Raw genomic sequence first — 25,485 nt, 5'->3', positions numbered from 1 at the left:
GGTTGTGGACAACCTACCTTGCTACTGTACCTGGTCTAGTCATTGTCAAAAGAGGCATATGTTGGACTTTCATGTGGATGGTCTACCTTGTGTTAGGGACAGGGTTTGAACATTGCATCCATGTGCCTTGTGTCAGGAAACACATTGTACTTGCTGTTGTGGGTATGTCAAGTCTCACATCATGCACAGACTGCCTATTACATGGATTGTGTGGACTGCCACCATGTCCAAGTTTCCCCTTGCTGGTTCTTTGATGTGTACAGATGTGATGCTTCTCTTACATGTGTCCAAGGGTCTGTTATTTGTGGGTCCTTCTGTGGACATATGGTACTTGTTTGTTGTTCGACGAATGCAGTATGCAGGCACTGCATACTCACCTGTCCCATGTTTAATTTCACATTTTGACCATGGAGTTACTACAAAGCCATGTGTTGTGCGCTGCAATCATGAAGGTGGAGCGTGCACATTGGAATTTGGAGTACAGACTTCCCCCTCACACCCACCCCTCCCTGTGAAGATGGCTACCTACCTGTAAGTTTGAAGAGGGAGATGCACTGGTCAGCACATGGTGGGGGACTCCCTCCTGCTCTGGGATGGGATAAGGGGGCATGTTGGGAGTTGTAGTGCTGGCCTCTCACCCACCCCACCCTCCCTGTAGACATGGGGGCCTGTTGAAAGTTGCAGTGCTGGCCTCTCACCCACACCCACCCTCCCTGTAGACCTGGGGGCCTATTGGGAGTTGTAGTGCTGGCCTCTCACCCACACCCACCCTCCCTGTAGACCTGGGGGTCTGTTGGGAGTTGTAGTGCTGGCCTCTCAACCACCCCCACCCTCCCTGTAGACATGGGGGCCTGTTGGGAGTTGTAGTGCTGGCCTCCCAACCACCCCCACCCTCCCTGTAGACCTGGGGGCCTGTTGGGAGTTGTAGTGCTGGCCTCTCACCCACACCCACCCTCCCTGTAGACCTAGGGGCCTGTTGGAAGTTGTAGTGCTGGCCTCTCACCCACACCCACCCTCCCTGTAGACATGGGGGCCTGTTGGGAGTTGTAGTGATGGCCTCTCAACCACCCCCACCCTCCCTGTAGACCTGGGGGCCTGTTGGGAGTTGTAGTGCTGGCCTCTCACCCACACCCACCCTCCCTGTAGACCTGGGGGCCTGTTGGGAGTTGTAGTGCTGGCCTCTCACCCACACCCACCCTCCCTGTCGGCATAGGGGCCTGTTGGGAGTTTTAGTGCTGGCCTCTCACCCACACCCACCCTCCCTGTAGACATGGGGGCCTGTTGGGAGTTGTAGTGATGGCCTCTCAACCACCCCCACCCTCCCTGTCGGCATAGGGGCCTGTTGGGAGTTTTAGTGCTGGCCTCTCACCCACACCCAACCTCCCTGTAGACCTGGGGGCCTGTTGGGAGTTGTAGTGCTGGCCTCTGACCCACACCCACCCTCCCTGTAGACATGGGGGCCTGTTGGGAGTTGTAGTGCTGGCCCCTCACCCACACCCACCCTCCCTGTAGACCTGGGGGCCTGTTGGGAGTTTTAGTGCTGGCCTCTCACCCACACCACCCTCCCTATAGACCTGGGGGCCTGTTGGGAGTTGTATTGCTGGCCTCTCACCCACACCCACCCTCCCTGTAGACATGGGGTCTGTTGGGAGTTGTGGTGTTAGCTGTTTGACCACATGCAAGCCTGGGAACGTAGGAGGCTATATTTGTGGTTGATCATGGTGGATGCATTTGAGCCCTGGGCTTCACATTTGGGTGACTGTGTGGTCCACATGCATGGATTGGAGCCTGGGAGATGTGTCTTAGCAGGTGTGCAATGCAGGACATAACAGTGTGATGGTGGTCATTGGTTTGTACTTATCAGCCTCCACTCCCTCATCTATTCTTTTCCAGGCTCTCAGGGTGCAGTGTGCCTAGCACCTGCTCCTCCCATTCGGTGTATGGTATTGGATCCATGGGAGGACCACCGCCAGTGTGGTGTGCCTGCAGGTGGTTCTTGGCACCGATGCCTTTCACCCTTGCCTTGAGGTCGTGCCACCACCTCTGGATATCGTGTTTTGGTGCGTGGCACGGTCCCTGAAGCATTCACTCTGGTCACTATCCTGTCCCACATTGTGGTTTTATTTGCCAAGGTGGTCTGCTGCACTAGGGTACCGAAAAGATGTGGTTCTACATGGATGATTTCATCCACCATGACCTTCAACTCACTCTCTGTGAACTTGGGGTTTTTCTTGGGGGCCATGGTGTGTAATGTGCAAGGTATTGTGGGTGTTGGGTGTGCAGGTGTGTGGTATGTAGGGATGGTGTTGTGGGGATTGGTGTGGTGGGTGTGTTGGTGTGCAGGTTGTATGTGTGTTTGTGTGTGTCTGTTGTGTGTGATGTGTGCCTCTTTCTTGCAGCTGTGCTGTGATGCAAAGGATTGTGGTAATGGGAGGGATTCCTTTTATACTCTGTGTGGTGGTTGTGTCCCAATGGTTTTTTGCAGTCAGGTGTTCTGTGGGTGTGGAGACTTGGATTCTCTCCAGGAGGAGGTTGGGCCTGTTTCCGCGGGCGTTGCGTCTGCGGCGGATGTTTTTCCTGTGGTACCGTCCACTTGCGGCGGTCTTTGGTGTCATCTGTCCGCCGCGGTCGGTGTGTGTTGGCGGAAAAATCCTAATTGCACCAGCGGTTTATCCGCGGTGCTTTCGGGAGTATATTTTCCGCGACCAAGGCGGTCGGACCTGTTTCCGTCCGCCATCCTAATCGACTTCTTAGTGTGGTGAACTTATGACCTCTGTGCTCACGTAAGTGTTCTATGAACTGTTACTATAGTAACAGGCAGAAAGCCGTTTGGGGGTAGGGTTAAAAGTTACTGGCTGTACAGAAACCTTTATATTTACCCTGGATCCTCTACATGACAGAAAGGAAAGCAAAGTAAAACAAAACACTACGTACCAGAGTTACCACCCCCTTGAACCACTTTCGCATCCAACCCCCTTACAAAATTACAAGTCTGTGAGCCTCAACAACCCCCCTCAAGCTCCGGGAATCACCACCGCCGGGAATTTGTGTATTACGGGAGGCAGACTGCGTTGCCCTCCACCTGGTGCCCTCGAGGGCCCTGGAAACTACTACGACCGGCTCCTGCAGTGTCCCGGGGTGCCTACCCTGCTATACTGCTGTTTGCTTTGACAGAGCGGGACTCTCACGACTCCCGCCCTCCCATAGCAAACATAGTTTGCATTTTGAAAGACTGAGGAGTGAAATCTATTCTCACTTTCAAAATCCAAAGCAGATTGCATTTCCATATACAAATTAGCATCTACCCATGCAAAAAAGGAATACTGGCTCCCGAAGAACGCAAAAGTACATCACACAATGTTGCTAAAAAAACAGCAAGTGTGCTCGACTTCTCAATATACTACCTTATCCTACGTAATATTATTTTCAATCATGTTCTGAAAACCAATAAGAATCATGCTTTTAAAAATCAAAAACATGCACCATAGTTTTCTGTGTAAAATGTTGTCAACCAATCATTTATTTTCTGTTTTAATTTCACTTTTCCCCCAAACTCCCTTTGTCTATTCTAACATATGCCAAAGGCAGAAATGGAACTACTCCAATCTATTTTGTCCACAGATTGAGAAAGCTGGGAAAAAATGTGAATAAATCTGTTTCTACTTTGCTCTGGGCTGTAGAATGGTGTCCATATACCACAAAAATCTGTGTTTCAATATGCATGGCATCTAAAGGAGAGATGCTGTACATTTTACATATGAAGGGAACAGAGTCTTTCTCATTAACTTTAGACTCTGCATCGGTACTTACTTGTAAGTACTAAAATCTCTCAATAAACAGAAGGGCTCTTTTTAGAGCCACCCAACATCTATACACATAAACTTGATGTATATCTCCAAAATACATGCGTCTTTTTTTTCGGCGGCGAAATGCGCGGATTCTACGGGCATTCAGTGACTTTTTCTTAAAAAGAAAAATACTATCTTACTTTTTTGGCCCTACGGGTCCTTATGTGACCCCTTTAGCAGGCCTAGGGGTTCAGAGTGTGTCTACCCTCCCCCTTTTCACACATTCCACACATATTTCAATGACTTCCTCAGCCTTGCTTCTACCGAGGCACAAAATGGCTGCCAACAGTTCCTGATTTTGAATGTTTTCAACCGCTTGACAGCCAATTAAAATTGAGCGCGTGATCGGGACGGTGCACTTATCCTACGAGGCCAATCCTCGCACAATCCGCGGATGCTCCGCGCCCATAGATATATAAATCACTATAAACGTAATTTTCAAAGAAACTACTGAACAGATTGACACCAGATATGTGAAAGGCACAAGTCGGAACTGAGGACTACCTCTCTGCCAAATTTAGTGTAATTCCATTCGAGCTGTAGCCATGGCTAAAGGTCCTATGTGGAATTGCATTGGGGAAAACACATTTTGGGACCCCCCTTTTTTCTCGGCCCCTGCTTCACCAATCACTGCCAAACTTTCAGGGAAGGAGCGGAACTGAGCTGGCCAAAAGTTTTGAAAATTTCAAGAAGATTCATCAATCGAAGTCAAAGTTATTGCCAATAGAATTTTGTGGATTTCCTATGGATAATAGGTCCTAACTATAACTACCTACTGGTGACCACCAGTAGGTAATTAACACACACATATATATATCTATACATACATATACATGTACACATACACACATTAACTTATATAAATATACACACACACACACACACACACATCAACTACTGGTGGCGCCAGTAGGTAGTTATAGTTAGTTAATATAGTTAGGACCTTGTTTCCATAGGAAGAATGTTTTTTGCTTTGCCAATCACTTTGGTGAAACTTGAAAAAGCTTCACGGAATTTTCAAAACTTCTACTTTAGTTGGTTCAGCTGCTATGTTGAAAGTCTCTGGGTGATCCATCAAGCGAGGGCTGAGTATAAAGGGGTAACTGCAAACACAACAATGATGGACAGAATGTGGATCAATGTCACACATTCACACCAGCCCAAAGATCTGGGCCCAAATCCATCGTTTTTCCACTCCACACCACCCTGGGTTAGACAATGGCGATATGCAAATCAGCGCTGACCCTGTGCCCCATGGGAACAGTCCAGTCCGAACTACAAAAGCCATGTCCATCCCAGAACGGAAACAAGCATCCGAGGACCGGCCCGGTTTCGAGGTAACACCTCTCTTCAGCCCGGCTAGCTTGATTCCAGTGGTGTGGAGTGCCTGGGACTCACGTCTGAGCATCCCCAGTACACTTAGAGCGGTAACTGCAAACACAACAATGATGGACAGAATGTGGATCAATGTCACACATTCACACCAGTCCAAAGATCTGGGCCCAAATCCATCGTTTTTCCACTCCACACCACCCTGGGTTAGACAATGGCGATATGCAAATCAGCGCTGACCCTGTGCCCCATGGGAACAGTCCAGTCCGAACTACAAAAGCCATGTCCTTCCCAGAACGGAAACAAGCATCCGAGGACCGGCCCGGTTTCGAGGTAACACCTCTCTTCAGCCCGGCTAGCTTGATTCCAGTGGTGTGGAGTGCCTGGGACTCACGTCTGAGCATCCCCAGTACACTTAGAGCGGTAATTGCAAACACAACAATGATGGACAGAATGTGGATCAATGTCACACATTCACACCAGTCCAAAGATCTGGGGCCAAATCCATCGTTTTATAAAGGGGGGCAGTAAAACACAGTTTCCTCATGCATTTTCCTGTAGGGATTTAATTACGACTACAGCCCGAACTGCTGAACTGAATTACGCCAAGATTTCGGTGATTTGGCATGAATCCGTTCAGTAGTTTTAGAGATGTTAAAAGTAAAAAAAATAGATATCTAGGCACACGGAGCCTCCACGGATCCAACAGACTCCTTCCTGACATCTGAGTAGGTGCCAACACTTCAACCCGGAAGTGTTGGCAACCATCTTGGGACTCAGCTTGAAGCTGAGTCCCAAAAAACATAAAAAATAAAGAAAGGGGGAGGTGACAGGGTACCACACGGACCGCGCCAAGAGTTAAAAGCATTTTTTATATCAATTTTGCCACAGACTTGAGGGTAGATCCACGGATCCAGGCAAAATTGCACTACCTTTGAAGGAAACTCCTGGGTGAGCCAAAATCCCAGGTGCATATGAAAAATAAAGGATGCACACCCAATCCTAGAGTTTATGAAACCCTAGGGACCACTTTATGCCTGGGGTATTTGTTATAAATAGTGTAGGGGGGCCCCGGGGCACAGCACCCCAGTGCCCCAGGGACAGCCACTTTCTGGGCTTTGCAAAAACTGAATGGGGGCTGCACAGACCCTTCCGAGTCCTGGGGACCACCACCTCCCCAAGCCTCACTATGAAAAGAAGTGGGGGACCACAGAGAACTCCCTTGCCCCGGGGGCATCACCTCCCCGGGGCAAGCTTCTTAATTAAAGAGAGAGGGGCCCCATGCCGCCCACCTAGACCGCTTTCGGCCTTTGGGCCCACCACCTCCCCGGGGCTGCCTGTTAAAGTGAAAGGAGGAGGGCCGCGTGGCTCCATCATGAAGCCAATTATGGTCCTGGAGACCGCTATCCCCAGGGCCACCTCCTACTATGTATCAGGGTGCCCTCCCCGGGACATACCTGTTTATTGTGGCTTGACAGAAGCCTTCCCACCAAGCTACAGCAAACGCTCTGCTTTCAACAAGTGAGAGCGGAGAGATGCTCTTGCTTGATGGAAGTGGAGCATTGCTTTGACACAAAGAGTGCTTTTATCATGTTTAGCAGCACTCTGTGTGTCAAAGGAATGCTGGCTTCTGCAGGAGTTGGGGAGCTACCTGGCAGGGACTGCAGGGGTATTGAGGCCCCCCGTGGTCCCCAATGGAGATGCCTGGGGCTGCAATATGCCTGAGGAGGGTGTCCATGTGGCCCCCCTCTCCTAATTTGAAAATACAAAAAAGGATGGGTCTTGCGGGATGGGGTCCCTGGGGACAAAATCAGCACAGGAGGAGGGCAATGTGGCCCCCTCCTCATTCCAAAAAGGGATATGTTCCCGGGTATGGGGTCCTCGGGACCTAAATTGGCCCCCTTCTCCAATAAAACCAAAAAATAAAGAGATGGCCTGGCAAGTCACTGGAGGCCTACCCCCTTTTCACCACTACTCTGCAAAAATGACTCCTGGTGCACTACTGGTTGGGGGATGAAGTCACCATTTTTCCTGAGAGTCAGTAAGGGCCAACTATCCCTCCTGTTGACTTCAGTAAGTCCCACACAGTGTGATTGCTGAGGGGGTAATTGAAGTCCCCACCTCCTTTCCCCACCACTCTGCAAATGTACCTTCTGGCGCACTACTGGTGGAGGATAAAGTCCCCTTGGATTCTGAGGATCATTGGGGCCAAGAACCCCTCCTGTCACCTCCAGTACATCCCACACATCATGATTGCTGACAGCTAGTTGGAGGCCCCGTCTTCTTTCTCCACCAGTCTGCAAATGTACCTCCTGGCGCACTACTGGTTGTGGGCAGAATTCCTCTTGGATGCTCAGGGTCCTTGAGGGCATAGAAGCCCTTCTGTTACCTCCAGTTAGTCTGACACAATGAGATTCCAGAGAGCTTGTTGGATAGCATAGAATTCCCTGAAAAAAAAACAAAAGTCACATGGACGTTATAGTTAAGAATAGACTTTGAAAAACCTTAGATATTCACTTTAAAAAAACAAAGGATACAGGGACATTATAGTTATGAAATAGAATTAAAAAAAACTTAGAAATTCACAGAAAAAAACAAAGGTTACAGGGACGTTATATTTAGGTTCAAATTTTACTTGTACAAAACCATAGATATTCAGCAGTTATAGTTACTAACTGTAATGTACGCCCCTCCAATGAGCTGCTTATGACTTCACATATTATATCACTCATGACATGGTCTGTGACCTGGCACTTCATTGAGAGATCGCTGTCCAGGATGATGCTGAGGTTGCAGGCGTGGTTCGTGGTGGCTGGAGAGGGTCTGAGTTCAATGGGCCACCATGTGTCATCCTATTGGGAGGTGTCCTTTTGAAGATGAGAACTTCCATGTTTCAGTTTTCAGTTTCAGGCAGTTGGATCTCATCCAGTCGGCGATGTTGGTCATGGCATTCTGGAAGTTGCATCTAAGGGTGGTGGTGTCTTCCGTGAGGGAGAGGATGAGTTTGGTGTCTTCCGCAAATGTGATATGTGATGTTGAATCCGTGGGGGTGGACGATGTCAGCCAAATATTGGCATTCAAGAGGGTGGGATTGAGAGACGTTCTTTGCAAGACTCCGCAGATGATGCTTTTGGGTTTGGAGATGATGGCTAAACACCCTTACAGACCGAAACGCCGTCGACTTTCACAGCGGAACTCTCGGCGCTCCCCTCAAGGATACCCTACTTAATTACTTTTGTATTCATTATCATTTATTGCTTGGCTATCCTTACTCTGTATAATTTTAAATATCACTTGTTCGTTGTTGCGCCCTTCACCGTCGCTGTACATACTACCTCAAGTATCAATTGCGCCGTCACAATCTTTCACAAGCACTTGTGCACAGTATCCAACAGGTTACATGTCATTCAATGTAATGCAGTGCAACTCTTTGTTTGTTTGATCATATGAAACTGAATATATCAAATGTGTAAATGCACTAATACAATTTGTTTTGTAAAGAATCTAGTCTCCCTTCTCCCTGGTTTTCTCCCCTTCTTGATTTATTCCTCAGCAATTAATTATGCTAATTGTAATTGTCCCCCTACTGACACCTTGTTGTACTTTACACACTAATTAAAGTGGGCACCTTGCACCAGTCCAAACAACCCTTATGGTGATTCAAGAGGTCAAAGATAACCTTAGAAAGCTATCCAAGTGGTAGCTGTGAAGAGCAGCCTTCAGGCTTAGCCTTGGAGGAATGTTAAGCAGCATGTTTTACCATAATGCAACCTTATAGTATTGGTTAAATGAAAGGAGAACCACACATTAGTTATAAAAATATGTATTTATTAATATAACACCATCTAGTACAACACAGTAGCTCCTACACGGAGATAATCACAAAGCACACAATACTTAAGCATAAAAATGACAGTAAATAGCACGAATACACAGTGGGCCACCGGGGGACCAAACCATATATTAAGAAAGTGGTATAAGAAGCACGACTTGAGTCAAGACAGTGTTGAGAGGACGTAGAATCACTGGGACCCCACGGAGGACAGGTGCAGTGTGGGAACACGACTGTGTGCTCCGTACAATTCTATGGGAAAGTAGTGGTTCAAGTTTTTGAATTTAAGGACCCTTTCCATTGGACTTCGAAGAAACCCAGTGGAAGATAGAAGGTTGGAGAGCCACCCCACCCGTGGATACCCAGGTATCCAAGTTACCTATCCCAGGGAAGCAGGGGCATAGGTCGGAAGTGGCGTCAGAAACCGTTGTCGAACCCAATAGAGGACTTCGAAGAATAGCCGCTGCTGGAAGGAAGAAGAGTGTTCGCTGGTATCCAAAGGTGGATTCTTGCCGAAGAGTACATGAAAGCAGAGGGGACAGAGTCTGGGGGGCTTATTCACAGAACTTATCTGAGACAAAATCCTAAACGTACTACTTTTGGTATTCACAGAAGGCATTTAGTAGTAGTAAAGTTAGGATTCCTAACTTTCCCTCCACTAAACTGAGACAAAATCCTAACTTTATGACTTTTGGTATTCACAAAAGGGATTTAGTAGTAGTAAAGTTAGGCCTATTGTTCTGCCTTCCCCTGCTCGAGCTTGGCTCAGCAGCAGGAAGGCAAAAATGTGTCTCTGGTCGGCAGCAACCATTTTGTGCTGTCTGGGACTAGAAGGCTGGTACCGGGAACACCAGGGACCCTATGAAGCTCACTTCTGAGGGGTGGAATCATACCTCCCACACCAGTTACCGGTGTAAGGGTATGATTCCAACATGTTTGACACCAAACATGATAGGGTTAGTTTCAGCCGTTTTAGAGTTGGTCATCACACAGTTGCATATTGCCACTCTATATGTCGAAAATGGCTGCCTCACTGACAACCGGGAAGAATGGACTCCGTAGGCTGCAGGGGTGTTCTGCTCTTGCAGTGGCACCCTCTCTCTTAGAACCAAGCACATTATCCTCAGGATGGTAAAGTCCTACTAAAGGGGTGACTTATAGGTTTTAAGTGCAGTGACCATTATATATAGTAAACCTATATCTTAAGTAAGTTGTGCATGCACCAATTTACACAGGCTGCAATTGCAGGCGTGTAGTGCCATTTTGCATGGCCTTTTATGGGTGGCATAATACATGCTTCAGCCCATAGGAGGCCTCTGGGGTACCTATGCCCTGGGTACATGGGTACTAGGGCCTGACAAGGATACCCCAGTATCCCATCTGGAGTGTACCTAAGTACATGGCATAACAGTTTAAGGGGAAAGCAGATAGACTGTGGTCCTGATTAGCAGGATCCCAGTCAGACTAGTCAAAAACAGTATCACATTTAGCAAAAAAAGTTGGTGTAACCATAATAAGCTGATCCTACTTTCCTAAAGTTGGCTTTTGACACATTTGCTGTAGATGTCAGCTATCTTGTTGTGGAAGTAGTCCACCAGAGAGTCGCAGAGGTTCTGGGAAGGGAGGAGCGTGGTCTCGTGACAGACGTGCATTATAATTCTCTGATGATGCTGAAGAGTTATTTTGTGTTATTGGTGCTTGGTTCTATGCTGATGGTTATGGCATCTGGTTTGGCTTCTTGAGGTAATAGGGGTATTTTTTGAGGGCCCCTTTGAAGGTGGCGAGGTCTGATGGGTTTCTGCTGGAGCGCCATCCCCTTTCCAGTCATTTGCACTCACGTTTGAAGGCCTGGAGTTCGGGGGTGAACCAGGTGGCATGTCTGTTGTATCTGCTGGTGGTGGTGGTTGTATTCATGGGGGCCATGGTATCAGTGAAGATGGATATCCAGTCAGAGATGTTCTGAATAGCTAGCTTAAGGTTGCGGGAGGTGTGGGGTCTGTTTCTGTTGAGGGCGGCAGTCCATTGGATCTTGGTGATTTTGTTCCAACTGTGGTGAGCAGGGGCGTGGGATCAAGGTGAGCCTGCGATGGTGAGGTGGACGATACTGTGGTCTGTCCGGATGAGTTTGGTGGTGTGGCTGAAATTGATGTAAAGATGGGGTCCAGGGTGGGTCTGCGTTGGTGTCATGGGGGTCAATGAGGTGGAAGTTGAGGTTGCATAACAAGATGTAATGCTTGGAGTCAATTGCCAGGGGGGCGATGAATTCAGAGATGGCATCGCAGAAGCCGATGCGGGGGCCTGGAGTCTGTAGGTGAGGTTTCATCTGACGGTCATGTTTGCATCAATCTGAATTTGGAAGTTGAGGTATTCCATGATTGATGATTCTTTTCATTTTCAATCTTTAATTACACAGTAAAATACTCACAAATGTTACACGAGGCAATATGGTTTAGAAACATGCATTTTCACTAAGGTATTTTCCAAAAGTCGTAAAATTGTGCTTCCATTAAACCTCTTCAGTGGAACCCAACATTGTCTGGTGGTGCGAACTTTGAGTGCTGCAAAAAATGTAAATAATAAATAACTCAGGTACTTCCTACTGCGAGGTATAGTGCCATTAATAGCAGTTATAGGACACATTAGCATTACGAGATTCTCATCAATCTATGTATTTTCATGGTTTAAGATGTTGCCAGAGCCCTTAAATATGCGAATATGCCAACATGAGTGTGGAAAGGAGCTATGACTCATGGGAGGTGGAGCCTCAAGTGATTCATGAATGATGGCTCTCCTCTTCTTGAACTGTGGAATTGCATACTATATTATTGTCCACAGATATACATGGTTCATGTCATGTTACTTTTCTCAAGTGTGAAAGGTATAAACAGATGTATGTTGCCAGATCATGAGGTACAGAGGGTTATACTATCATTAAATAGGCCCTGAGAATATGAAACGTGGTTTTCTTTAGTTGGCCTTCTTAGTCTGTACTATGGCAATAATATTAAACTTGGCCTATGCGTTAAAGTAATAAATGCGTGAATACAGATTGCTGAATTACTTGCTTTAAAAACGTGCCTTTTGTCATATATTTAATGGAATGGTATAAATATTGACATATATAGTTGTATTGAGGGTATCTTTATAGTCTCTGACTGAACATTGTACAAAGTGTGAGTTCTGATTCCTGATCTTGATAATTTATACTGTAAAACATTTTCCAATTCTGCTCATTTTTCACTACTGTCTTAACAGTTCATATTCCATTCTCACGGAGGCACTCATTCTCTGATGACCAATGCTGGCAGAGGAAGATTACATACCCTGTTGCTTTTGTCCTTTGGGCTGAATCCACAGGTTATTGCTGTTGCCAGAGCACGTTCATGTTCTTCTTATTCTCTCAGGATCTCATATTTAATTCACAATTGCCAGAACCCTCGAGCACTCCTTGTTCTTTCATGAACTCTGATCACAGAGACGAGCCCGTGCCAGAGCTTGTTCACTATCTCCATTCTCACCTGGTTTCTGTTCGTACATTTTGCGTAAAAGTAAAGAAAAGGTTTTAAGTTTTTGCGTAAAAGTGTTTGATATAAAAACAAACTGAGTTGATTTGCATAGTGATAAAAGGTCGATTTGAAGCCAATCTTTTAATTACAGGGTTTGTGAGCATGTAGAGGAGAGGAGACACCATCTTCAATCCTTACAGTTTGGTTAATGAGTGCCTTTAGATTTACAAAGCTTAGAATCGACAGAAAAGGAGTATGAAGCACTCCATAAAAATGTAATATTTATTTTCTTCTTGCAAATGATATTCTACCACGAAACCCTTGCATAATATCGACAATTAAGTGTATGAATAAACACATCACATATCGTTCAGTAGGAGAAACAGATCAGTTCTTAGAAGAGCCCAAAGTGATACTTGACCTACTGCCAACCTCCAGTCCAAATATCCTTTTTAGCTACTTCAACTTATCACTCCCCAACCAATTCAACACTCTCTCCTCTCAACCTTTTTCCTTAATCAGAATGCTTTTGCATTAACCAGCCACTGTGGCAAACCCTTTAGCAGCATGCTCATATTGAGCACGCTATCCGGTCTAAACCCACCTAACTCACCACGTACTGATCATAACATGATACCTGATGTACAGGGCGCTTCTACAGTGCCCAACTGTGAAATTTGAGCCTTTGCGACCGTAAAATGGCCTTTTAAGTGTACGAAACCCAAATTGCGATTTGGTAACACGTTACCAAATCGCAATGTGGGTTTCAGTCAAAATAGAGAATTGGTATTTGGGAGGGGCACGAAAAGGGTGTCCCTTCCAAATATTGATTCCTTAATCTATGTAGTAATGTTTTGTGACTGAAATCAGGCCCCAAAACATTAATATTTTGCAACCAAATTAAAATTGATGATAACTATTCACAAATAGTAAAATGTTTCCAAAGGACCACTAGACTCGTGAATGTTGACAAAAAAGATTTTGTAAAATTGTTCTTTTTTTTAAACACATCCCGTTTTCCTTGTAGGAAAAGGAGCTGCATTTAAGAAAAACAAAAAAAAATTGCTTACTTTAAAAGCAATCCCGGACATGGTGACCTGCTGACCCCAGCATGTCATCATGCTTGTGACTCTAACCAATGGTAGAGGGTCTCAATTTGCCACCTAACTCATCATGCATCTTAATGAAGTAGTTCAAATTATGAACCACTAGAAATATTTTCAATCCTATGAAATGTTCTTCTACAATATAATGATTTGGCTGCATGTATATGTATATTGCTCTACATTAGGAATCCCATATTACGAATTGGATGCAAAAGTTATACCATCTTTGTTAGAAATGGGATTTCTGATTGGCTAGGGTTTGTGCCTAAGCCAGGCAGAAACCACTACTCTAGTCAGGGAAAGGGAGTAACACACTGAAGATAACCCCTGCTCAACCACTTGGCACGAGCAGTCAGGCTTATCCCAGAGGCAATGTGTAAAGCGTTTGTGCAACACACTCACACAGCAGCAACACACTAGGCACACCACAAAAAGGAACTCAACACAATGTTATATAAAAAAATAGCCTTTGTATTATCATAAACACATTAGAAACATAATCACACATTTACACTGTGCCAACTGGCACTAGGCAATATTCACATGGGATTATTTACAGGACCAGGCCAATCAGGCCACAGTCAGAACGATCAGAACAGGTAAGTAAATGCAAAACACAACCAGTAACTACTGGTACCATAATGACCTAAGCATTATCACAGTCACATTAGACACCATCCTAAAATATCATAGCATGACATTAGGCATAACCACATTAGGCACTAGGCCTCACCAGCATAAACACATTATGTCATAGGCATCACAAGCATAAATCACATTACGCAATCACATTAGGGCCTTGCGCCCTACCAACATAGAACTGACCACCTGGCCAACTGGCCTTTCGCTGGGGCTCGAAATGCCCTCTGTTCCAAAATGTCAGGGCCAGCTGCCAATTCAGCTGAATCCCAAAGTGCGCAATTGAGCTGGCACCACTGGGCCTCCTGGGTCCCCACTGGAACTCCTCCAAAAATGCTCTGGCCTAAATGTTGCAGCTGCCACTAATTGCAGTGCAGCTGTGAAGAAAAGCTGTAGGCACTGGCACTCACTGTGCCCTCTGGAGCCTCTACTGGAACTCTCTCAAACAACACATGCCCCAACGTTGCAGTTGACCGCTATGGCGGTGCAACTGAGAAACAAAAGGGGGCACTGGCACCCTGGGACCCGCTCTGGGGCCCTCAAAACAAAAATGCGCCAACTTTACAGCTGCCGACTGTCAGGCAGGGCAGCTGGGATAATTCCTAAACAAAAAAGCACGGACACCCTGGGGCCCTCGAGACCCGCCTGGGGACCCTAAAAGCAATGTGGCCCATGTTGGAGCGGCCCGCTCTGCTGCGGCACCGCTCAGGAAACCAGACACCCAAAAAAGTGAAGCCCTCACTCACAAGGCTTCTGCTTGCAAACTCCGTCTCCTCTTGGGAACATGCAGGGCTCCCACCACACATGGGAGCCCTGCTCTGGCATTTCTCCTTCAATGCAGAGGGGGCAGGCTCCGACAATGTGCCTAGGGTCCTCTCCGCCGCCATCACCACATTGTTGCTTCACAAGGGGCTCTCCCTCATGTATGGACCTCCGCTCATTCACCGGCCGCAGCTTCCACCCACCGTCAGGCTTGTCCTGCCTGACTTCCGGGTCTTGTCGCGCTGCGATTGGCAGCCTTCAGGGGCCCCGCCCAGAGTCAGGCAAGGCCGTCTGGATTCCTGGTCAGGTTGACGGCTGATTCTCCTCTTCCCAGCAAGGTGGGGTGGGCACCCACAACAACCCTCAAACGCGGGGTGGGCACCTGCTCGCCAATTAAATTATCAATGCGGGGTGGGCACCTGCGAAAGGCACCATGATGCAGGGTGGGCACCCGCTGATAAAGTACCAGCATAAAGCAGGGTGGGTACCCGTGAAAGGCACCAATGCAGGGTGGGCGGATGTATGACATTACAACGCATGCCTTTACAACGCATAGTGCTTTGGGGCGCTGGATAGTGAATAGTTTAATTTACTATTCCAACTCCAGTCCCCGTGGATAGTAGGGAAGGTGTTGGATAGTAAATTAAACCTATTCCCCATCCTAGAGCGCCCCCAGCGCAATGCGTTGTAATGGTTTGCGTTGTAAAAGTTGCATCGTAAAGGCACTGCGTGGTAAAAGTTGCGTTGTAAAGGATGTTTCCCGGGGTGGGAACCCGCCTAAGCTGCAAAACAGCAGCGTGGGCTCCTGCATCAGCAGGTTAGGGAGAAGCCCACATGCCGGGATTGCTTCAGCAGTGCACTGCAACGCACGCACCCTCCTCTTCTCCTTGCAATTAAAATCCAGCGCTCAGAATGCGCCATGGGCTCACAGTCCTTGGAAGTCCTGAATGTTTAAGGAAAAGGTCCAGGGGGCACTTCTGGGCCCAGGGAGACCAGCACCTAGGGTCCTCCATCAGGGAGGCAAGCCCCCATGGTGGTTCCTCCTGGGCCCCCAGCGGCAGCATGCCCCAGTCGCACAGGAACAGCACTCCCCTTCATGGGGTCACAGCCCCATTATGTATACACATTTACTCTTTGTCTGCAGCACAGGGCTTTGGGGGCACCAGCCCTAACTGGTTCTGGGGGGTTTTGGAGTACTCTGTTGACAGGGCTCCACTTCTCCATTGTTAGGTGGGGGCTCGGCATCAACAAACACACCACAGGGGGGCGGAGCCAGCATTCACTAGGGCAGGTACAATCCTATTCAGGGACCAGGGACAACTCCTGCCACTACTCCAAATGCAAATTCAGCCAAGTGCTGACCCACACTGCCCCTCCTGGAGCCACACACACCTCACCAGCCCTGTCACTCAAAAGCCAGACATGCAATTCATATCAGGCAGGCAGGCACATAGCACACAGAAATGGCAACTTCTAAAAGTGGCATTTCTAAAATAGTTATAATAAATCTGCGCACCCCATTGTGCAGCATTTATTATTACCATTCCAAATATGCTAAACTTGACAGTGCTGTGCCTCTCATATCAGGAATTACAGCTGAGACACTTATCAGGTAATCCCCAATGCATTCCTATGTGAGGGCAGCCGCACAGTAGTGAGACACCGAAATTACTGTTTGTTACTACCAGGACATGTCACACATTTAAAATACATGTCCTATGTTTTACCTACAATGCACCCTGCACATAGGGCTAGCTAGGGCCTACCTTAGGGGTGACTGACATGCAGGAAAAGGGGGGTCACAGACATGGCACACGCTTTAGGTGCCATGTCACAGCGGCTGTGACACGGCGCGCACAGGCCTTGCAATGGCAGAGGTCTGAGATTGGTTTTGAAAGGCTACTTTGGTGGTTGGCGCAATCAATGCTGCAAGCCCACCAGTAGCGTTTAATCTACCAGCCCTGGGTATATGAGATACCACTTTACAAGGCACTGACAGGTAAATTAAATAGGCCAAACAGGTGTAGACCAATCTTACCATATTTATCACAGAGAGCACGCACACTTTCCACTGGACAGCTATGCCAAAGTGCCCAGAGTCCTAAAACCACCAACACCTTGTCAAAAAAAAGCTAGGAGAAAGGCAAAAAGTTTAGGGATGACCCTTCAAAAAGGGCCAAGTCCAACAATCTTATGGCACTCAAACATGAGTTGTCCATTTTCTATGTTGTAATATGTGTAGATAAATGTGTGGTTTGAAAAAATCCAGGCTGTGAACAAGACTGCATGTCAGTCAAAACACATTACTGGCAATAAAATCCATGGCTCGATAAATGATCCCCTGAGTGAGCGCTTACTTGGTTTATTTTGGAAAAATGACATCCAGTGGGCTTAGCCAGTGCAGCACACCAACTACCAACGGGCATTTGGGGGCGGAAGGAGCACATCGGCTCCCGGTGTACTGGTGGTGGGACGATGAGGTCCTATTGTGTCCTAAGGACCTCAGGACACAAGTGGATTCCAAGCAGCAGTGCGCCAAAAGCTGTGTTTGCAGCATAGTGTAAAAGGGGCGCGGCCCCGGAACACCTCTCTGCAACGCAGCTCTGTGGCACTTACTGGAGGTACCTGGAGGGCTAGTTGGCCCCCAGGGACCCTCAGGATTCAAGGGGACTTAATCCCTCAACTTGCAACGCGCGATGGGGTGCGTTTTCATGGTGCAGGGAGGGGGTGGGGCCTGATATAACAAGTTTGCAAACGCGCCCACTGGTGCATTATAAATTGCAGGCCTGATATAACAAGTTAGCAATCCTGCTGTGTGGGACTTACTGGAGGTAATAAAAGGGGTAGTTGGCCCCAAGGTTAACATTGAGGGCTAACTACCCCTCCTGTTACCTCCAGTAAATCACACACAGTGAGATTGCTAAAAGGTGTTTGGAGGCCATGCTCCCCTTTCTCCACCACTCTGCAAACGTGCCCGCTATGTTATAGTTAGAGATTAGCATTTAGAAAACTTTTGAAATTCACTGAAAAAACCATTGGTTTCAGGGACGTTATAGTTTGAAATTAGCATTTAAAAAACCTTTAAAATTCACTGAAAGAAAATTGGTTTCAGGGACCTTATAGTTAGAAATTAGCATTTTAAAAAGCATAGAAATTCACTGAAAGAAACATAGGTTTCAGGGATGTCATAGTTAGTTGGACATTTTGCTCATACAAAACCTGAGAAATTCAGCTGTTATAGTTAGTTGAGTTAACTATAACTTGCGCCCCCGCAATGCACTGCTGATGTTGTCACATATTACATAAATCATGACATTTTCAGTGACATCACTCATGACATCACTGATGACATCTCAAATGACATCACTGATGACATCATCCTTGTGATAGAGTGGCAGGCCTCCTCTCACCCTAATATAACCTTTGATACACACACTCAAAAATAGAAACTAACATTTTCAAAAGAATGGAGATACCAATACCAGTAACAAAACACCTATTCAGTAATTCCAAGATCTAAATACACATCCACTCATTCACCAACAGTTCTATACAGTCACTCAAACATGTACTCACTCATTATATGTACTCATACACCTACACATCCTGTTACACACTGACACTCATCCATAAAGTTACTCACACACATAGTCACACATGCAAACAATGTATCAAACATCCATTTACTTGTATATACAGTTATACACACACCACCACACTTACTTCTACAGAAACTTACACATGCTTACTCTCTTAAACAATCACTTATAGAAAAACATACTTATTTATCCAGGAACTCTTTCAATCTCTCACTCTCACATACACCAATACTCACATTTACTAGTTTAAAACGTATGTAGTCACTCATAAAGACACTATTGAGACAGTCATTCACTCACGAACACACCCATACACACACTTATTCACCGGCACCCAAACAGTCCTGCATACATGCTGTCTTCAACACATGCAAACAGTGAGTCCCTCATTCATTCATCTATGCACTAAGTAATACCCCCCGCCGAACCATACAGACAGTCATACTGATACTCAAAAAACCAACTAATAACCCATGTAGACACTCATGTAGCTACTCACCAACCCATGCAGCTGCTTATACACAAACTGAGAGACTGATACAGATATTTACATATTTAAACATTACTCACTAACCCATGTATTCACTAAGATACACTGAATCAGTCAGTTATACAATCAATTTTACAAAAAAATCATCCATTGAGACACTTATATACCTATTTATTCTTCCATTGACCTTGAGATGTACATATATAAAACATATTTAATTTTCAGAAAAACTCACATTCACTGGATTATGTCATCAGTGATGTCATTTGAGATGTCATGAGTGATGTCATGAGTGATGTCACTGACCATGTCATGAGTGATGTAATATGTGACGACATCAGCAGTGCATTGCGGGCTCGCAAGTTATAGTTAGCTGAACTAACTATAACGGGGGAATTTCAATGGTTTTGTACGAGTGAAATGTCCAGCTAACTATAACGCCCCTGAAACCTATGGTTTTTTCACTGAATATATATATATATATATTTGCTTGGGGTTTACCTCAATGCAGCAATACAGAAATTCATACACACTTGCATTCATGCACAAGACTTACTGGATATTTGTGTGATAAAGTAAAGCTACAACATATTGTAAAAAGTGGTTATGGTGTGTGGAGGGGAAACATCCTTTACAACGCAACTTTTATCACGCAGTGCCTTTACGGCGCAACTTTTACAACGCAAACCATTACAACGCATTGCGCTGGGGGGCGCTCTAGGATAGGGAATACGTTTAATTTACTGTCCAACACCTTCCCTAGTGTCCACGGGGACTGGAGTTGGAATAGTAAATTAAACTATTCACTATCCAGCACCCCAAAGCGCTATGCGTTGTAAAGGCATGCAATATAAAAGTATGCGTTGTAACGTCATACATCCGTGTGGAGTAACGTCTGATATTCATATAGACACACCTCTAGCATGTAAGTACAAATGGTACTTCAGAGCAGTGATGTAGCCAGAAGTGTGACACAAATGACGAATACCCCTGAAGAAATACACACATCTGATATGTCTAACAGATTGACTCTTGTCCAACAATAAAGTAAAGAAGGATCTGGTATTAGTAATGTTTCTGTTACACCTCAGCCTTGTCCTAGTAGAAGAACTAGAAGTCAAAATTCACATGGAGAATTCATTTTAACATTACATCACTTATAGATCTACTAGATGCAAAGGACTACATTCATTTGAATAAAAATAGGATGTAATACAGTGGTATTGTTAAATACCTACAATTTAATTTGTAACAACCTAGTAAAAAATAAATATTATTGGAAGACCAAATAAAGAGCTAGTTTTTACATTCTTCAAAAATAAGTATTCATTACATCAAGTCTGCATTGTCGACCTTCAGTAGCTATGGCAGCAACTTGTCTTGGGGGTGTTGAGGTCTAATCATATGTTGATCCTCATTGTTAGAGTTATTATCCACTATTTCTTAAGGCATGCGTCGTCAAACTGAAATGTTGTGTAGCGTTGCGCATGTAGCATTACGTCCAGAATGAGCAGCAGGGTCATATTCCCATCCGCATTGTTAAGTTGGCGTAACGCCTCAGCAACATATTTCTCTCTACTGACGATAACCACATTCCCTCCCTTGTCTGCTGGACGGATAACAATACTGTTATCCTCAGTCAAGGATATGAGCGCTTCTCTTTGTGTAAAAATGAGGTTATGGGCTTGTTGCTCTCTAAACCATTTGTGGTTCATGTATACTTTACTACTGCCCCTAGATATGCACAACCAGACATACAGCCACCTGATTACCGATGTCATGTGTTCATGACCAAGGCTCATTGGTGCCAAGGGGGCAACATGTTTTACACGCCACTCCACTTTCACTGTGGCAGCTTTTGGCAGGAGAGGGATCTATACACTGGGTTAGTTCCCGTCCTCAATGGGGACTGAGACCTTGAGCGTCTATTCAATCTCTTTCAATTTTTTAATAATGTATTTCCTTATTCAGTTTTTTAATCACTTTTTTTACCAGGTTAACATTGACACTCATTTCCATTCGTGCCGTGACGACAAAGTTGCACCATGTGTCTTTGTATGCCCAGTGTCATTACCAGTTGGTTTGATCTGCAATTAGTCTTGGGTATAACAGCAACTGTGGATTGGACGTTTTCTGCATGTACAGTCACCATTCCAAGATGGCCACCAAGATTTTCAAGTGCAGTCTGTTATCATAGGTTCATGTACATTGAAAAATGTCAAAATTGATTTCTCAATTGTGAACCTTGCAGATGTTACACATTGTTCTGTTCATTTGTATACATTTCATTGTGATTTCCATCCCACATGTGATAACTTATAACAAAGTATATATCTCATTTATATCCATGGACGGTTTACACACTTCAAAATAGCTGCCATATTCCATAGTTACCTCTCCTGTACAATGGGTCCTTTGTTTATTGTCATGGCTTCGTTGTGTATATGGTTTGGGCTGAATTATGGCTTCTTACGTGTGAGCAAGGCTTCATTGTCGAAATGCACAGCGGATTAAATCTTTGCTGAACTGCATATTGAAAGCGTGTCCTGAGGGTGCATTATTTTTGCAACCGCGAAAGGAACTTTATTGATATTATGATATAGGGGTGGGCGGAATTGGCATAATCCCATTACGCAAATCTCCACGAAACGGTAAAAAATGTCTGCGAACCCGCAGAAATTCCGCGAACATGCGCAATGCTTTTTTACTGATCGCAGTCGCTGTTTGCTTGCTCAGGGGGGTTGGAGCGTTTGTTGTGGGAAAATATACATATATATATATATATATAAATATATATATATTCACTGAAAAAACCATAGGTTATAGACCATAGAGACCATATATAGTTAGCTGGACATTTTATTGACATAAAACCAATGAAATTCCATATATAGTTAGTTGTACTAACTATATATCGCGCACCCGCAATCCACTGCTGATGATGTCACATATTACATCATTCATGACATGGTCAGTGACATCACTGATGACATCACTGATGACATCTCAAATGACATCACTGATGACATCACTGATGACATCTCAAATGACATCACTGATGACATCATCTAGTGTCTGTGTGTTTTTGTAAAGTTTAAATATGTTTTACATATTGAAGAATGAGTGGATGTATGGAAGACTGAGTGTGTGTGTGGCTGGCTGGGAGGTGTGTGACTCTGTGCATATCAATGTGTACTTGTATCAGTGATTGTATAAGAGAGTAAGTATGTGTTAGTATATGTGTGAAAAGTATGGTGTTCTGTGTTTAACTGTATAGATGAGGAAATCGAAGTGTGATTGATTCTTCACAGGACTGACTAGGTGTATGAGTGCATATGTTAGTGTTGTAATAATGAGTGACTGTATGTATGAGTGATTGTATGGGTGAATGAGTGAATGTGTGTGTAGACGTAGGAATCAGTGAGTGCGTATGTAGTAACTGGTATTGGTGTGTCATGATGTCATCAGTGATGTCATTTGAGATGTCATCAGTGATGTCATTTGAGATGTCATCAGTGATGTCATCAGTGATGTCACTGAAGTATGGTGTTCTGTGTTTAACTGTATAGATGAGGAAATGGAAGTGTGATTGATTCTTTACAGGACTCACTAGGTGTGTGAGTAACTCCATGGATGAGTGGCAGTGTGTGAGTGTCTGCATAGGTGTATGAGTGCATATGATAGTGTTGTAATAATGAGTGACTGTATGTATGAGTGATTGTATGGGTGAATGAGTGAATGTGTGTGTAGACGTAGGAATCAGTGAGTGCGTATGTAGTAACTGGTATTGGTGTGTCATGATGTCATCAGTGATGTCATTTGAGATGTCATCAGTGATGTCATCAGTGATGTCATTTGAGATGTCATCAGTGATGTCATCAGTGATGTCACTGACCATGTCATGAATGATGTAATATGTGACATCATCAGCAGTGGATTGCGGGTGCGCGATATATAGTTAGTGCAACTAACTATATATGGAATTTCATTGGTTTTATGTCAATAAAATGTCCAGCTAACTATATATGGTCTCTAACCTATGGTTTTTTCAGTGAATTTTCAAGGTTTTGTAAATGCAAATTCCTAACTATATATGGTCTATAACCTATGGTTTTTTCAGTGAATTTCATTGGTTTTTTAAAAGCTAATATCTATAGCTGTAAAATATATTCTTTATTACGTGACGTATCACGTAGCCACGTGAGACGCCTCATGACGCGTCGCATAACCGTGACGTATCGGCTCTGCAGCGCAAACAAAACCCGTAACGTAAGCGTGCCGGAGCACGCTTACAGATATATATTTTTTTTTAACCTTAATTAGACAAAATCCACACGTGCACATATCTTGAGGCCTTGCAAAGGCACATCAAACAAACAGTCCCTACAATTTTGCCAAGTTTGCTGGAAATCTATTCCCTTAATTTTTTTTTTACTGTTTCTCTTGGTTTTTCCCTTGTTACGCTTACCGGGACGCTACCCGGTACGCGAACCGGACGCTCCAAAAACACAAGATGGCGGACTCCCGTTACGCTGCCGGTTAGCTGCCCGGTTCGCGTACCGGGAAGCGCCTCTACCGCGAAAAATCGCGGGGGACTTTAATATCCCCCTCATCAATCCTAGGGGGTCAGGAGGGGTTTACCTTGCCCCCTTTCCTTCATTTCCCCCTTCTTTTTTCACCACATCTTGTCTCTCGAACCTACCGAGAGACAAGATGGCGGCCGCTCCGGACTGTTTACAATGTTGACAGCTACGCTGCCGGTTAGCTGCCCGGTTAGCTGCCCGGTGAGCTGCCCGGTGAGCTGCCCGGTTCGCGTACCGGGATGCGCCTCTACGGCGTAAAATCGCAAAAAAAATTTATTTTTTATTTTTTGCCCCGCGGGGCACTTTAATATCCCCCTTATCAATCCTAGGGGGTCAGGAGTGGTCTACCTTGCCCCCTTTCCTTCATTTCCCCCTTCGTTTTTCAACACATCTTGTCTCTCGATCGTACCGAGAGACAAGATGGTGGCCGCTCCGGACTGTTTAGAATGTTGACAGACACCGGAGAGCCAATCAGCTTCGCTTCGCGAAGTTCCGTTACGCGTCAGGTACGCGAACCGGGGCGCTAACCGGAGCGCTGTCACAGATATATATATTTTTTTAAACGTTAATTTCTCAAAATCCACTGGAGCACATATATTGAGACATAGCAAAGGCACGTCGGGCAAACCATATCTACAATTTTGCCAAGTTTCATGTAAATCTATTCAGCCGTTCGAGCTAAAAGTGAGTCCAACCGCCCTATGGAAAAATGAATGGGAAAAATGCGTTTTGGGCCCCCCCTTTTTTCTCGGCCCCCCCCTTGACGAAACCCCCCCAAATTTTCAGGGGCTGCTCAGAAACAAAATGTGCCATTTTCCTGAAAGTTTCAGCCAATTCCGTCCACAAACGCCAAAGTTATTAGACATAGAATTTTCTGAAATCCCATAGAGAAAAAATCCTAACTATATATACCCACTGGCTATCGCCAGTAGGTAATATACATATATAAACATATATAATCTGCATATCTATATAAATATAAATGCATGCATACATATACATATATGCATACATATGCATGTTATTTACATGAAAGTTTTAAAAACACTAATAAAAGCAAAGCTAAAAAGCCACCTCATTACAAACAGAATGGCTTTAACTTAAACGAGGGCGAGATCTATTGCATTTTCAATGCTTGTTTACTTTGGTTCTATCAAGAAGGCATTCAGATGTGTCACACATTTGCCATAAATTCTGAATGTTAGCACTCTAGTTGCTCATTAGATCACTGTAGTAAAGCTAGTGCTCACCAGGGAAGTCTGCTGCTAATCATGGTTTGCAGCCATTTTCCCGCATTTTTTATCCCGCAGACTTTCAGTCCGCATACCAAAATCCCGCAAGGTCATTGACCTCGCATACCATTATCCCGCATTTTTTCAAAACGCATGTGTATTTATCGCGCATGCCTTTACAAAGAATTACGTTTTAAAGGCATGCATGGTAAATGCATTTGCGTTGTGAAAACCACGATGACGAGAGAGGTAAGTGGGTTTGTGTTAATTTTTTCGTGGGTTAGTGATTGTGTAGTGTAGTGTAGTGTTGTGTAGTGTAGTTTTGTGTTAGTGTAGTGTAGAGTTGTGGTGGTTGTTTAGTGTAGGGTCATGCTGGGGGTAGTGTTTTAGGGTTTAGGGTTGTGTTGTAGTGTTTGCGTAGTGTAGGGTCATGCTGGGGGTAGTGTTTTAGGGTTTAGGGTAGTGTTGTAGTGTTTGCGTAGTGTAGGGTCATGCTGGGGGTAGTGTTTTAGGGTTTAGGGTTGTGTTGTAGTGTTTGCGTAGTGTAGGGTCATGC

The sequence above is a fragment of the Lissotriton helveticus genome, chromosome 8, assembly GCF_964261635.1.
Source record: "Lissotriton helveticus chromosome 8, aLisHel1.1, whole genome shotgun sequence".
Taxonomy (NCBI): domain Eukaryota; kingdom Metazoa; phylum Chordata; class Amphibia; order Caudata; family Salamandridae; genus Lissotriton; species Lissotriton helveticus.
Note: the sequence above shows the minus strand (reverse complement) of the source record.